Source organism: Uranotaenia lowii, chromosome 2, assembly GCF_029784155.1.
Source record: "Uranotaenia lowii strain MFRU-FL chromosome 2, ASM2978415v1, whole genome shotgun sequence".
Taxonomy (NCBI): domain Eukaryota; kingdom Metazoa; phylum Arthropoda; class Insecta; order Diptera; family Culicidae; genus Uranotaenia; species Uranotaenia lowii.
Genome location: NC_073692.1, coordinates 131,575,959 through 131,591,539, shown reverse-complemented (window position 1 = coordinate 131,591,539; position 15,581 = coordinate 131,575,959).

Sequence of the window (15,581 nt, the reverse complement as noted above, 5' to 3'; positions counted from 1 at the left end):
CATACTCGCTTCGCAGAACCAAAATTAACGAAGATTGAACAATGAAATGGTTTCAGCAAAATGAAACTAGCATGTTATTTAAATTTTAATATAATTAAAGGAATTTTCTCATTTAACATCGAAATTTCTTAATTTTCTTTACTGTTTTGCAAAGCCACTACGCATTTTGACATTTGAATCCATAACATCATCATTTTGAACGCAGTGCCCTCTGAGCCAAGGAATATTTATATAAGGTAGTGCCGAGAGCCATATTGGTTTTTTTTTGTGACTTCAGAAAAATTTGATAGGGATTTCAAAGAAAAACACGTTTTAGAACAAAAATGAATTACAATTTAATTTCGATTATGTTGTAAGGCCTCTATTTCACTATTTTATGGAGTTTTTTGGTCCTTTGAAGATTGCATTATGTTTTTTTTCCTTATTTTATTAATGAATGCTGTGTCGCCTTGAAGCTAAAACGTGCAAAAATGAAGAAAAATCAGCTTATAAAAGGTCTAGCTGGTAGATATTGAGTGTTCAACTGATTGTCTATAATCATGACAATCAGTTGAACACTCAAGGCGACACAGCATTCATTAATAAAATAAGGAAAAAAAACAGAATGCAATCTTCAAACGACCAAAAAACTTCATATTCAATCATTCAACCGGTTTATCATATACAATTCTTATGTAGAACAATTAACATCAATAAATGACTGTTAAATCAGTTTACTAAAATGCCAATAAAAGATTGTTGTTTTGCATGAAAATTTGTGTTTAGATCACTTTGTTCTAGTAAGGAGCTTTACAAGCACTGACTTGAGCATTTTCATGGAAGACTTTGAAATAATTTTAAACTTTTGCAAATTTCAGTGGTGAAAATTCACAATTTTTTTAACCTCGGTGGTCTATTTTATAGAAAAAATATTTGGAAATACAACTTTTTGTACCGATCTTGAAGAGCAAGAATCTTTCTACAATAACATGTTTTTAAAGTGGAAAATTTCCAGCAGATTCTTCGAATTATCAGCTAAAAAGACAAGTTTCCAAGTAAATTAACAGATTTTTCGTGATTGTGACGTCTCAGCCTAAAGCAGCTGCCTTGGCACTACCTTCTTTAAATATTCCTTGCTCCCAAAGTTGCTTTCTAGGTCATGCAGTGTAAATTTATTGCATCGAATTTAATTTTACATTTTTTATTTTAAAGCTATGAAAAATAGACCGAAAATAGTTTGAAATTACATCTTTTTTGAATTACACTAGTGAAAAAATAAATGCCACACGTTTAAGATTGCGTATACTTTTAGAAATTTTTTGCTGTGTAGGTAAATTTAACGTATAACCACTGACCATACTGACTGGACACTCGATTTCGTTTTCTGGATAATTTTTCCAACAGTACGCAATGTCGATTCCAGAGTGCGCATCGATCGATTTGAAGAAATGCTATCCCAATAAGGAAATGTCAACTAACTTTAAAACTAAAACAGACAATTCCTACGATAAAATCGGGCTAAACAGGACCATTTTTCCTACAGGGCATTTTTTGTCAAATTTTCAACAAATCAAATGTCAAAATCTGATAACAAAAAATTAGACAGAAAATCGTTGAATTTTTGTTCTAAGAGTCATGTCAGTGTGATCAGTGGTATAACCACAGATAAACTATTGAATGTAGCTCCCTAAGCAAACGAAAGAAAATTTTATCCCCCAGTGCTGTGGGCGACATCTAGCTCTTCATTCCTGAATCATAGGCTCCTGTGTAAGCATTTCCTATTCCACTAGCGCCATCACTATCAACGGTATAATCACTAACTATTGTGATGATGGTTGATGGAAGGAAAGGGAGTTTACCCCTTAGACAGTGGGGTAAATATGAACAGACGTCTCAAGAATATTGGTTGGGACCAAAAAAATGGTCTATAGAATGTGTAAGAGCGCTGAAACTTTCATTGATGGCAGCTTTTTAAAATTTGTTTATAATTACCCCACTTAGCCCCACTGCTCTATAAAATAAACATTAACAATATTGACCACTGTCGTTTTCTCTATACAATGAAAAAGTGACAGCATCAACATCCTCTAGTGGACATAATGGAAGCACTTATTCGAGAAATTCGTGTTATAGCGTGTATTCGGGACTCAACTTAGTCAGGGATGCCAGTTATCTTATTTATAAAAATGGAGGTATTTTCTTTGTAACACCATCACGTATAAATGGTCGGTCGGAATGAAGCGAAGTTTGGTATCCGAGGGTTGTTCGGGCCAGAGATGGTTTGTATAATAGTTTCAAGAATCTCACTTTTTATGGAAAGAGGTCCCAATACAAATTCAAATTTAAATGGGCACAAGCCATACAATTTTGTTACGATTTCCATAAAAATCGATTTGCGATCCCGATGAAGTTAAGGGCGTGTAGATGAAATTTAACATTTATTACAATTTATACATTAGAAGGTAAAACGAAGTTTACCGGGTCAGCTAGTAATGAATAAAACATTTATTCCTATTCTTGCATCATAGAAATTCAAGAAACTTGTATAAAAAAAATGATAAAAAAATCTTTTATGAAAATATGTCCATGCTTTGAAAATATGTCGATGCTTTAAAAACTTTCACCAGGACACTGTGAAGAAAATATTCTGAATTTTTCAGGACACCAATAGATTGCATAAACAAAGGCAAAACACTGGTGCTGAAAATGCCTTAATAAATGCAACAAAAGTGAGTATCTTATTAGATTGAGTCGATTTGGGGTCATTTGGAATTTCTCAAACACTGGGGTCTAAAAAACTTCGCCTGAGGCCTCATCCATGATTTTTTGCAAAATTTTTAAGTAACGTTTACATGAGTAAATTTGATCTTTTAGGTTTGTATGGGAAAATTGAATATTTTGTACTGCAAAAATCAACATAATTTTTGTTTCGTCTGTGGAACCGAGCCAGCTGATGGTTTTTTTGCGAATTTATAAAATTCCTAAAGGAAATTTTCCGCTGAACAACTTTGTCCATGACAGTAACTTCGTATCTTATTAGGCAAAAAAGTTATTAGCAGTTTAACAGGGGTATGTCTTTTCGCACTGATAAACAATAAAATCAATTGATATCCCTGCAGAGTACCTAGCGAGGTATTGGGTGACTACTTTCCATGCAACACTTCGCGAGGCTCAAGCAGTGCCTTATAAGATACGAAGTTACGGTGTTCGACAAAGTTGTTCAGCGGAAAATTTCCCTAGGAATTTTATAAATTGGCATAAAAACCATCAGCTGGCTCGGTTCTACAGACGAAACAAAAATGATGGTGATTTTTCAGTACAAATTATTGAATTTTCCCATACAAACCTAAAAGTTTAAATTTAGAGATGTAAACGTTACTTAAAAATTTTGCAAAAAATCATGGATGAGTTTTGGTCCAAGGCGAAGCTTTTTAGACCCCAGGGTTTGAGAAATTCCAAAATGACCCCAAATCGACACAGTCTAGTATCTTATAGGCTGGCCGCAGTTCATATCGAAAAACACCATTTAAATATCATCAAAACTGATGATTACCATTCGTTAAGTGGGTTTAACTGAAAGTTGCCAGATTTTTTTTTTACCCGGTTTTATCCGGGTTTCCCCGGATATTGAAAACTTAATTGAAAAATTCATTGAAATATGCCCGGATTTTTCCGGATTTTGCCCGGATTTGTTCACTTTATTTGGCTTTATTAAACAAAAAAAAACAACAAACACCTCCAAAGCGCAATTTTTTTTAGCAAGTTTTATAAAAATAATCATGAAAGGTTTTTGGAAGCCTAAAATACGGTTTGAAATCAATCGATGAGTTTTTATGAAAAAAATAACTTTTTCATGTTATTTTTCTTGATTTTTGTTCAGAAACTTCTGAGTTTTGACAAAATTTGCCGGATATTGCCCGGATTTATGGTCGTCAATTTTCCTGGCAGATGATATGTTTTCCTGATAAATTAACAAATCTTCCTTTGGATCCGGTACACACAGAAGAAAATTTACATGGGTAGGAAGCTTAAGCGCAAATAAGAAGACGAAACTAAGAAAAATAAAAAAAAAAAAATAACTTTTTCTCGCGTGTGATTTCTTTGACTTTGAAAAAGCTGAATGTGTTCAGTTAAAAATATGTTAGGAACTGGTTATCTCCAATTTTAAATCTTAAAATTTCTACAGCTCACAGATTATGAACATCGATATTTTCTCAAATACGGACGAGTGTTTAGATTTTCATTGCACCGTTGTCGGAGCTAGTAATAGCTTAAACGTCCCGAGAAATTAGTACCGAATAACAAACAGTTTTATGCTGCCAGCTGCCTTTACAGCACGATTAACGTTATCACCGACTAGAGAAACTCTCGCTTCATCCCATTAACCCGAATAAGCTCGAACAATACCTTCCCATCCACGAGTGGGATTTGATTCCCGGAATCGGTTGATATCATCATCATTCCACAAATTTCTCACGGGGCCAGGGCTGCTTTTTCATTAGGTGCGTGAGTAGCTTTGCTCGGGGAGCTTCCAAATACCTACTGGGCATAGATATCATCCGTTCGACTTCAAGGCAGGGTGTATGAAGGTTTGGGGAAAAGAATCGATAAGCAAATACCCGGGTACAGCTCATCATTGAACATATCAAGTTAAATACTTAGCGACGACGCACTGCGATGATACCTACTCACTTGCCCACATTCATTACGGACAGGGTTCACTTGATTTGCCGCGTGAAAGGTCGAGTCTGACTGAAAGCTCGGTTCACTACATCTATAGGCGGAAAGTTGGACACACATCCGCGAAACGTAACTCGCAAGTCGCGACATCCGCAAATCTTCACTAGGGTGTCTCTAGGTTAACGGGAGCTGAAATCCACAGAAACGTTTTTAGAGAATGAATCTTTATTGGCAAAATTGCTTAGTTGTTCTGAATAAAATTTAAAAACAAATAGGTTTGCAGATTTAAAGACTTATTTACAGTGTTTTGTAAATTTGTTTTTTTTTATCTTCAGCTATAGATGCAGCTTACAGATTTTGTATCAAATATAACGTTAATCTGAACATTTTTTTTTGCAAGATACAAAGAAAAAATGTTTTCTACATTTCATGTCGAATCATACAGCCCCCAAAATTTGCCCAGTTTTTATAAGACTCAGAAAGAAACCAAATTCGTTTGATAATTTTTTGGCGAGCTTTAAGCCCGTTTTAGTGGACAATTTTGGTACAAAACTTCCGTTCTCTTGGGAAATGCATTAGGTGTGGTTCTTTTAAGTGTGTCTCTCAAAAAACAATCAAATTTTCAAGTTTTATTGATAAGTCCCTTTTTTAAGTTTTCATTATTTTTCATTATTTAAACGCAAAGGATTAGGCAGAAGAATCCCACAATTTGAAATCGCTTATATGGTAGTTCTGGATATAGATGAAATTGTTTTATGCAGTTCATAAACAGCACTAATGGATCAAAATTGTATTGTGTATTGTAGGCTCAACAAATTTTTGATTTATTTTTTGTAGATTAGACATTGCTATTTGCTTATGAGAAATATGTGCTTAGTGGTTTTCAAAACTTTTCGCTCACCACCGCCGTATCTCGATATTTTGAAGTCAAACGTCCACCTAAGGGTTTTTTCGCACAAATTAGTCCCTAAATACAGCGAAAATCGAAAGCTCTAAGTCCTTGTACCGTCCTCTGCAGACGCCCCACAGTGGTTCAAATCCCCAAAAAGCAGGAAAAAAGTTCAATTTTCAAGTCAGCGACAACAATTTTAATTATTCAGAACTCGAATCTTTAATATTCAAGAAATGTTTTGATGTAATTAGATATTTTCTGGGACATTTTAAACACCTTCCATGGAACAAACTTGAACGACAACTTAAACAAAAAAATAAAAAGTTGGGTTTTTTATTCTTAACCCCAAACAACTAAAACAGGTATCTTTATCTTTAAAAATTTATAAATGTTTAAACCGAACTTTTTTCTGTGTGCATGCAAGCAAAAGTTTGTTTACATGCTTAAAAAGTGTTGTGCTAAATTTGTTCAGATAAGATTTTTCATCATCGCCATGGGTCGATTCACGATGACGTATTCTCCCTTTTGTGGTGACAGTTCGCACGTCCTGCATGCTTCCGAAAATCAATCATTTTCACTGAGCCATGCTTGACTACATTCAGAGCCAAAAAATCAAAGCAGTCAAATTTTCCTTCTTCAACAAAATCATACAAACAATCATGCATGACAACGACGCTTCTGTATTTGAAACACTTTTGCGATACATGATGAGGTAAAAAAGGACGCAGACTATCAGCAACGAACGTCTCGATGCTGATTTCCTTCCCCTAAGGACTTTCAACCTTTAGGATCATAACTGATATGTATCAGTTCTGAGCGATCTATGTAGGCTATCAGATGATTTTTTATTTTTCGTTTTGCCTAGAAGGACAAAATCATGACTAGGTAACCGCAATGAACTGTCCAGCATGTGCTACAGCTTTTTTGAACATGTGGTCCTGGTATTTATTCAGATTTTTCCTTTTGAAACATTAATGATCGTCTATCAATAACGAGCATTATCAACAATGATGCGAGGATAGACGTTCGGGAATGATTGAGGGAGCGACGTTCAAAATGTATCACCAAGTATGTCGATCACCGTCGATTAGCCACGTGACGAATAGCAACGGTAGCCTCCGGTGGGGAATGGTATATCTTCTTGTATCAAGTTAGTGTTGATTTTCGACATATATTCAATGGGTACTTTTACCACGTGCGTATCACAGCACTCGGACGTAGCATCATTCTAGCTAGAAACCATTCCTGATTGCTTTTCTTGAGCGATTTTCCGACCACTGACGTCCTGTTTACAAAATTTAACGAAAGAGAAATGGGATGCAGCGAAATTTTTCGTGTATCTGCACGGTCAAGAAATTTCACTCAAAACTCAGTTTAAGGATAGCAAAAAACCAAGTTCCATTTTGTGAATTAAATTTAGCGCATTTTTTGGTTTTTCATGTTTATCTCTTTGAAAACAGAAAGTTGAAAATTCGTAAAAAAAATTCGAAATGGAGGTTTGTTCATTAAAATGTTTCAACATGTTTTCAAACCTCTTCTTCAACAAATTTGTTCTGGACCAACCCACTCTGCATTGAATATTCTGGGAAAGCGCGGCTACTTGAAATAAAAAATTCCATCAAATGTCCAAATGTGGAAACTTCTAAAAAATTCGGATGTGCCGAATCGATTGTCCGGAAATTTCTTGTGTTAATTTGACCGGAAGCTGTAAAACAAATGAACATACTTATACGACAACACTATTCAGGGACAGAAGAAACTAATAAAGGAAAATTCTCCGGAAAACATTCCGAAAGAAAATTAAGGCCTTAAGGCTTAACTATTATAAATTTTTACGATATGATATTTTCGAGGAATAAAAATAACGTCAGTTTAACCACTAATCACTCTGACATGAGACTAATAGAACAAAATTCCTCTCAGTTTTTGGCTAGCTCTTATCGTCGACATTGCGCGGCATGAAAATTTTACTGGTATCGACATTTTCGTTCATTTTCAAGCAGCACCAAAAACCAAAATCGAGTGTCCAGTGGTCAGTGGTTTAACTTTTAAGTTGAGGTTCATCTATTCCAGCTGGATTTCAGCTGGATTAACAAACAATATGATTGATTTTTAATTATTTGATTGATACTGAAAACATCTAATTTTCTATTTAATTTTTTTTATCCCAAAATTGAGCTGAGTACTTTTGCTAAAAACGTGTGCATGAGAATTAAATGAGGACCGAAATGTTTGCTTTGCTTCCTCAGCGTGTAGAATTGGAAAATAAGGAATCAAAACAGGAATCGCGAAATGTCAAAACCAGTGAGGCCAAGCAGTGCGTGAATCAACCTATGGTTCGTATTGTTCTTAAAACTAGGAAGATAATTATGCACACTGGGTGCACTGAAAAGAGAAAAAAAAGCACTCAAATGTCAAATTGGGCTGATTCAATCACAGCTCCTTAAGCAGATATCAAACTTTGTTTCATCAGAATGATCATTATTAAAACTTTTTCAAAGTCTTAGAAAGAGTTTAGCATTAAACAGATTAGATATTAAGTTTCACTAAATTGAGCATTAGAGTGTCCATTTCCCGGCCATTTTAGCGTTCCCGGGAACCGGGAAATTTGACGATCCTTTTCCCGGGAATTCCCGGGATCCAGGGAAAATTTCAAAACGAAGATTTCAACATGAAGATCTTAATCCCCTACTGCCTATGAATTCTTCTCAATATGGTATTGTTAAATTTAACACTAAACGTACCGGATGCGGTCAAATGACGGTTTTTGAACTTTAAACGATGATTACGCCTTATATAATTGTTTTTTCGCAAATTTAACGACAGGACTATTTTTGTTTTTGAAATGCAAGTATTTTTCCGTTTTTAAATTTTTTTTAAGTGTTACGGTTTTCGAATAACGTATGTGGTATACCTATTCATACCGCGAGCGGTCAAATGACGGCAAACACCGCTAAAACTCCCTTGTTTCTCAACCGATTTCTACCAAACTTATAGTTTTGAAAAGCTTATAACTCGACTCAAATATGTTTCTCAGACAATTTTCAGCTATAATCAATAACTTTAAAGTTATTTACAGTACAAGAAAAATTTTATGAAAAAACATGCTTCAGGAAAAAGGTTGTAAATCAGTTATTAAGTGCTCGAAAAAAATTTCACTTAGTGCCTGAGAAAGCTGAAGTTAGAAGCTATATGTTGCACATATGGAAAATTTTTTTAAAAATTTTCTAAGATCATGGCCACAAAAAATGTAAAAAAATGTGTAAAACCCGTACTTTTCAATCAATCAACCGCCAAAGCTGTTCCTGTTACAGTAGAAAATTTTGAAAAAGTAAATTGAAAAGTAGACGTAATTTGTCACATTTTGGCATCTTTAGGTTTTTGAAATACGAAGTACATAAGTTATAACGACTTTTCAAAGGTAGCCGTTTTTCGAACTTTTTATCAATTTGGATTTTCTAAGACAATTCCTACACCTAAGCTCAGCTTTGCACTGGATTTTGAGTACGTTAACGTAAGGTTTAGGCAATAAAACTATATGCAAAAAAAAGCAAATTTCATACCGGTTCTAGTGGTGTAACTGCATTGGCGGTGCAATGCTTGGCAAAAATATGATAAATAAAACAGTGAACTAGTTTCTGAATTTTGAGAAGTCAGCACAAATTCTTGCTTGGCAGACGGGCGCAGTGGGTGGTAATATCTCAAAGCTATTTTGCACACGAAGACGGGTGAAAGGAAACGAAAAAATAAACGAGCATTCGCTCAAATTTTCTGGTTTTACTTTCAGAAATATATTTATTATATTTTTGTAAAGCATTGCACCGCCAATGCAGTTAGATCACTAGAACCGGCATGAAATTTGCTTTCTTTTGCATATAGTTTTATTGCCTAAACCTTACGTTAACGTACTCAAAATCCAGTGCAAAGCTGAATTTGGGTGTAGGGATTGTCTCAGAAAATCCAGATTCATAAAAAGTGCGCAAAACAACTACCTTTGAAAAGCCGTCAAAAATTATGTATTTAGTATTTTAAAAATCTAAAGATGCCAAAATGTGACAAATTACGTCTACTTTCCAATTCACTTTTTCAAAATTTTCTACTGTAACAGGAACAGCTTTGGCAGTTGATTGATTGAAAAGTACGGGTTTTACACAACTTTTTTACATTTTTTGTGGCCATGAGCTTAGAAAATTTTAAAAAAAATTTTCCATATGTGCAACATATAGCTTCTAACTTCAGCTTTCTCAGGCACTAAGTGAAATTTTTTTCGAGCACTCAATAACTGATTTACAACCTTTGTCCTGAAGCATGTTTTTTCATAAAAATTTTTTTTGTACTGTAAATAACTTTAGAGTTATTGATTCTAGCTGAAAATTGTCTGAGAAACATATTTGAGTCGAGTTATAAGCTTTTCAAAACTATAAATTTGGTAGGAATCGGTTGAGAAACAAGGGAGTTTTAGCGAAAACGGTGTTTGCCGTCATTTGACCGCTCGCGGTATGAATAGGTATAAACAAAGTGTCGGTATGTTTAGTGTTAAGGTAGTACCTTGTATTGAAAAATATTTTAAATGCGTCAAAAATTCAATAAGCATTCCAAAGACCCAAAAACAAAGTACTGTAACCGATAAACTGGTCTGATTCTAGCTGCAAAATTTTTAAATAATTGAGAAAGATTTCTCACTATCGATAGAAGTTAGTTAGATAGACTGTTATTCATCGAACATCGTGAATTTGCAGATAACTATCCATTTGTTTAACAATATGTCATTTCTTTGCTGATGATTTTGCTACTGTCAACAGTATCCGAACGGAAGTTCTAAATGTGGAGTGTTGCAAAATCGAACATTCAGATTCTTTCCGTAAATATTTAAGACTAAGCCATCACACTGCCATGACACTTAGAACACAAATTCAACCATTTTCAGGCTAATTTTGTTGTCAAAGTTTGTAGGTTTGCAAAACCAACGGAAAAATGAACCTGTTTATCCCGATTTTATCGAAGAAATTGCCTTTTTCAAAAGTTGGGTGGCACTTTCTAACTGAGATAGCATTTCTCAAATCGATCGATGCGCACTCTGGAATCGATATTGCGTACTGTTGGAAAAATTATCCAACAAACGAAATCGAGTGTCCAGTCAGTATGATAAGTCATCATTTTCCATGCTCAATATGATTCATTTTTACTTTTTAAATCGTGTAAATTTGTAGTAATTTATAACATTCTACTGGCTTCGGGAATTCCCGGGATTTTTTAAACGTTTCCCGAGATTCGGGAATTCCCGATTTTTTCTAATTCCCGGGAAATCCCGGGTAGGACACTCTACTGAGCATGTCTCATCTATAAAACAATAGTTTTGTTATTTTGTTTGGGTTCGGCACGAGTTTTTATCATAAACGATTACAACTCTTTTTAAAAAGTGCTAAATTTTATGCCGAGAAGTAAAAAAAAATGCTGAAAAAAGTGGATTTCTATTTGCCCGACCTAGGGTGATACCTTCAACTAAATCGCAAAACGATTCAAAGTAGGGGAAAGGTATCCTAAATGGGCCTATCGGGTTAAATGACCCTACAGCTATTTGGCGAAATGGCTGACTAGACAGCTTATCTGACCATTGCATTTTGAGGGTGATACGCTTAGAACATAAGGCAAGAAAGAATTTTATGAATTTATAAACTCAAAAAAATTTAAAAAATCATACAAGGTTTTGATACATTTTGATGTAATATTTCGACTTTTAAAAATTATACGTAAAGAAGTTTAAAACAAAAACTAGGATGGTTTTTGTTTCTTACTCAAATGAACTTAAGAAATTAAACATATTTCAGTTTTTGTGGACGTTTAATAATGATTATTTAGTGGAATAATAGAGTGTTTTTGTATGCCCCCATCATGTTTGTAAAATGCCTCCATCCTAAAATAACAGGTTAAATAGAATAAATAAATGATTTTTTATCACTGAACCTTCAAATCTAAGCTCTGAATGACATCTTAAGAATGAATTGAAGATCTAAAGACAGATTTGATAAAAATTTTCTCATGGATGAACTGCCTCCATAGTATGGCAACCCTAACTTTTGTTTTATTCCACAAAATTAGAATATACATAGATTTTTATAAAACTTCAGCTTTGTCGTACGGAAATTATTACTTTCTAGCAGTTTCAATAAAATTATACGGAAATATTGCCCAAAAAACAGAAATTTTGTCAAAACATAAATAGGCGCATTTAGCCCGCACGGTTTGAAGTTCGGCATTTTAGACAACACTTATAATAAAATCGTTTTCTTGGAAACAGAAGAAAATTTTAACATAAAAATTACTCAATTATATAGAAAACAGATGCCTGCATACGTGTATATAGTTTTTGTACACATATTTGACGTGATATTTGATTAAATCAGTGTTCTGCTTATTAGGCGCATATAGCCCGCTCCTCCCCTACCCCACACAAGTGTGAAAAATATCATCGACAAATATAGCGACGATTTATTTATTTTTATTTACATGATTTTTCTTCTCACGGCATAACGTGATGAACAGTATTCCTCCAATGCACTTGGTCTATGGCAACCGTTCTCCAATTTCTCGGGCATCCCACATGCGCCAGATCACGTTCAACTTAGTCTCACCAACTCGCTCGTTATGCCTCTGTTCGTCTCGTTCCCATCGGAGTAGCAGCGAACATCATTCTCGCAACATATTCTGCCCAGCGTATCCGGCCAGCCCTCAGCGTATCCGGCCTTCTGGATACTGGTTCGTGGTTCCTCCACACTCCGTTCTCCAGCACGCAGCCAAAAATGGTTCTTAACACTCGTCGTTCGAATACTCCGAGTGTGTGCTGGTCCTCCTCGAGCAACATCCACGTCTCGTGTGCGTAGAGAACAACCAGTCTAATGAGCGTCATGTACAGGTTACACTTCGTGCGAGGGCCTTCTCAGCCGCAGTTGCTTGTGGAGTGCATAGTAAGCACGACTTCCGCTGATCATTCACCACCGGATCTCACGACTGTTGTCATTGTCTGCGGTCATCAGTGAGCCGAGAAAGACAAAGTTTTCGACTATCTCCAGCTCGTCGCCGTCGATCGTGACCTTGTTATTACTGGACAGGTGGTCTCAGGCTAGGACCTGAAGGCCACCACGTACTTCGTCTTGGGCGTATTAGTCATCAACCCAATCCTTCCTGCTTCGCGTTTCACTTTGCGGTAGATCTCTTCCACCGCCGCAGATGATCTGCCGACTATATCAATGTCATCGGCAAAGCAGATAAGTTGACTGGATCTGTTGAAAAGCGTGCCCCGCATTACGCCAGTGCCACCTTGAACATCATGCAGGATAGACCATCGCCTTGTCGCAGCTCCCTGAGCGATTCAAATGAACTCGACAATGCACCCGAGATCCGCACACAGCATTGCGTTCCATCCATCGCTGCCTTGATCAGTCTGGTCAGCTTCCCCCCATGCTTCTCGTTCATGATTTTCCATAGCACGTCACGGTCGATCGTGTCGAATGCGGCTTTGAAGTCGATGAAGGGAGTTGGTGTTCACGGCATTTTTGGAGGATTTTCTGTAATGTGAAGATCTGGTCGGTCGTAGACCGTCTCTCCATGACTTCCCGCGAAATTGTTTGCTTGTGGCATTACGCGGCAGAGTAGGATTCGGGACAGCACTTTGTAGGCGACATTTGGGACAGTGATCACTCGGTAGTTCTCACAGTACAATTTGTCGCCATTCTTGTAGATGGGACATACAACCTCCTTCTTCCACTCATCCGGTAGCTGTTCTGTGCCCCAGATCCAGAGCATCAACCGATGTAGGCAATCGACCAACTTGTCCGAGCCCATATTGATGAGTTCAACTGCGATACCATCCTTCCCAGCCGATTTGTTGCTATTCAACTGACGAATGGCTTCCTTAACTTCAGTTATCGTTGGGAGTGACTCCTCTACGTTCATTTCGTTTGCTGCGCCGGCAATGTATCTTTCCCGGCACGTTTCAGCTTCCGACACGAACTCTTTGTGGGATGCGTTGAGCTTCTGATAGAACTTTCGTGGTTCCTGGGAACGATGCAGCTGCTCCAGTTTCTCAAGATCTCGTACAATACCATCCTACCCTCATCGAACTGTGATTGCGTTTGGCCGTTTTCATTGGTCAGCTGGGGTGCCCTCTTCTTCCAGTTGTCAGTTTGAATTCCTCCTCCTGGTCGACCTTAGCGTTGAAATCCCCTATGACGATCTTAAAATCATGTGTTGGGCAGTGGTCGCATTCACGTTGTAACCGTTAGGGTGTTTTGCCCCATTGAACCCACAGAGAGCGAGCCACTTGAAGCATTCCTTCTGAGTGCTCAAAAAGTTCGTCGATTAAATATCGACGATTTTCCTGCCTTATTTTGTATAAAAAGAACACAAAATTGTTAAACAGGAAAGATTAGGAGATAGGTTCAATAATTAACAGTTGGAAAAAACACTCCAATGGACTTTCAGAAATTCAAAAATTCATAACACTTACAAAAACACATAACACTTACTGAACAGTAACGGGTATTTGGAAAATGATAAACGTCAACGGAAAATGAAACGGAAGCTGGTAAGGATGGGTAACTAACACTTTGACTTAATAAGATCTTTCCACCTACAACCACGAGAGTGACTAGACGACAGTTAAGTGTTCTAGTGAAACTTAAATATTAGTATATCGTGGAGTAAAGCAAATATTATAAGTGGAAGGAGCCAGAATCATTAAGAATATCCTACTAAGTCAAGTGAGTGTTCGATATTATAAATAGTTATCCCATCCTAACCAAAGCTCCCACTTAGGACCCCTAAAGTTCTGGGCAGAGATTCCGGCCAAGTAACCCTACCAAACTACGGTTCACACCAGGCGAACGGTTCGGTGAGCCAAATCCGTGGCTTAGTCGGAATCATAAGCGTCGTGTTCCTCAATCTGACTGGACACTGCATTCGGTTACACGTGGCAACTGGGCAGCTGAACCGAATTACTACCCCGAATTAATTAAATTATTAAATTAAATCGTTCATTACTGTAGTCAATTGCATGCTATAATATGTAGACTCATACTTGGAACTTACAGCTTAGAAGCGCCTTTATTTATGTAATGCATTTGATAATGCACGTGTTTTAAAGGAAGTGGAGGAAGCTTGCGCTCAACTGAAATTATCTCAATGAGAATTGCGCGCTCAGCGTCATCTCTCGAGTTGACCCCATTATTTTAAGGAATCGGGATTCCAAGGGTGGATCGTTATGAGATGGAACGATTAGACGGGGTAGGAGGGAAAGAGAAGCCACCTTTTTCAATTGGGTCGAAGCCCATTGGTTATTGTGTCCAAAGGTCAACGACTTCCTTCGGGAAATCTTCGACTCCCCAATGAACACCGATGGTCCTTGTGCGAATCTGAGGAATCCCTTGAATCCACTGGGTTATTCCGAATTTAACCGTGGTAAAAATTAGAAGCGAGATTGTTCTCGGTCCGCGTCTTTGTACCGTAAGAACACGTTAAGTGCCTTTTGATTTGAGTGTTTTAATGTTCCATGTTCCTTCCCAGGAAACTAATTAGGTCTAGTCAGTTAGCCAGCTAGAATTTGTGTGCGATCAAATAATATTTGTGTGTATTGCTTCCAAAAATAAAAGGTAAAACCCATTTGCCTAAAATGTGTGTTCTGTGTGTGATTTATTAATTGTTTGCCGTAATCTGGCAATTATATACAGCTCCAAAAGCCGACGCACATCTAGCGATCGCCAGGGACCGAAAAAAAACACACTGTGCTGTGAATACTGTACGTGCAACACGAAATCTCAAGTGCTGATACAAAAAAAATTGTGTGCGACACTTCATTGTAGCACGACACAATTTGGGTGCCGTGCTGTACGAACACAGCACAGTTTTCAAACGTGTTGTGTTGGGAGACGGCACTGTGTTTTTGAAAAGCAACACAGTTTCCTACTTTTCTTTTATATATAATGTCGGAATCGGGAAAACGCGCGAAGAGTCTCCTGCCATCCACATTCAAATG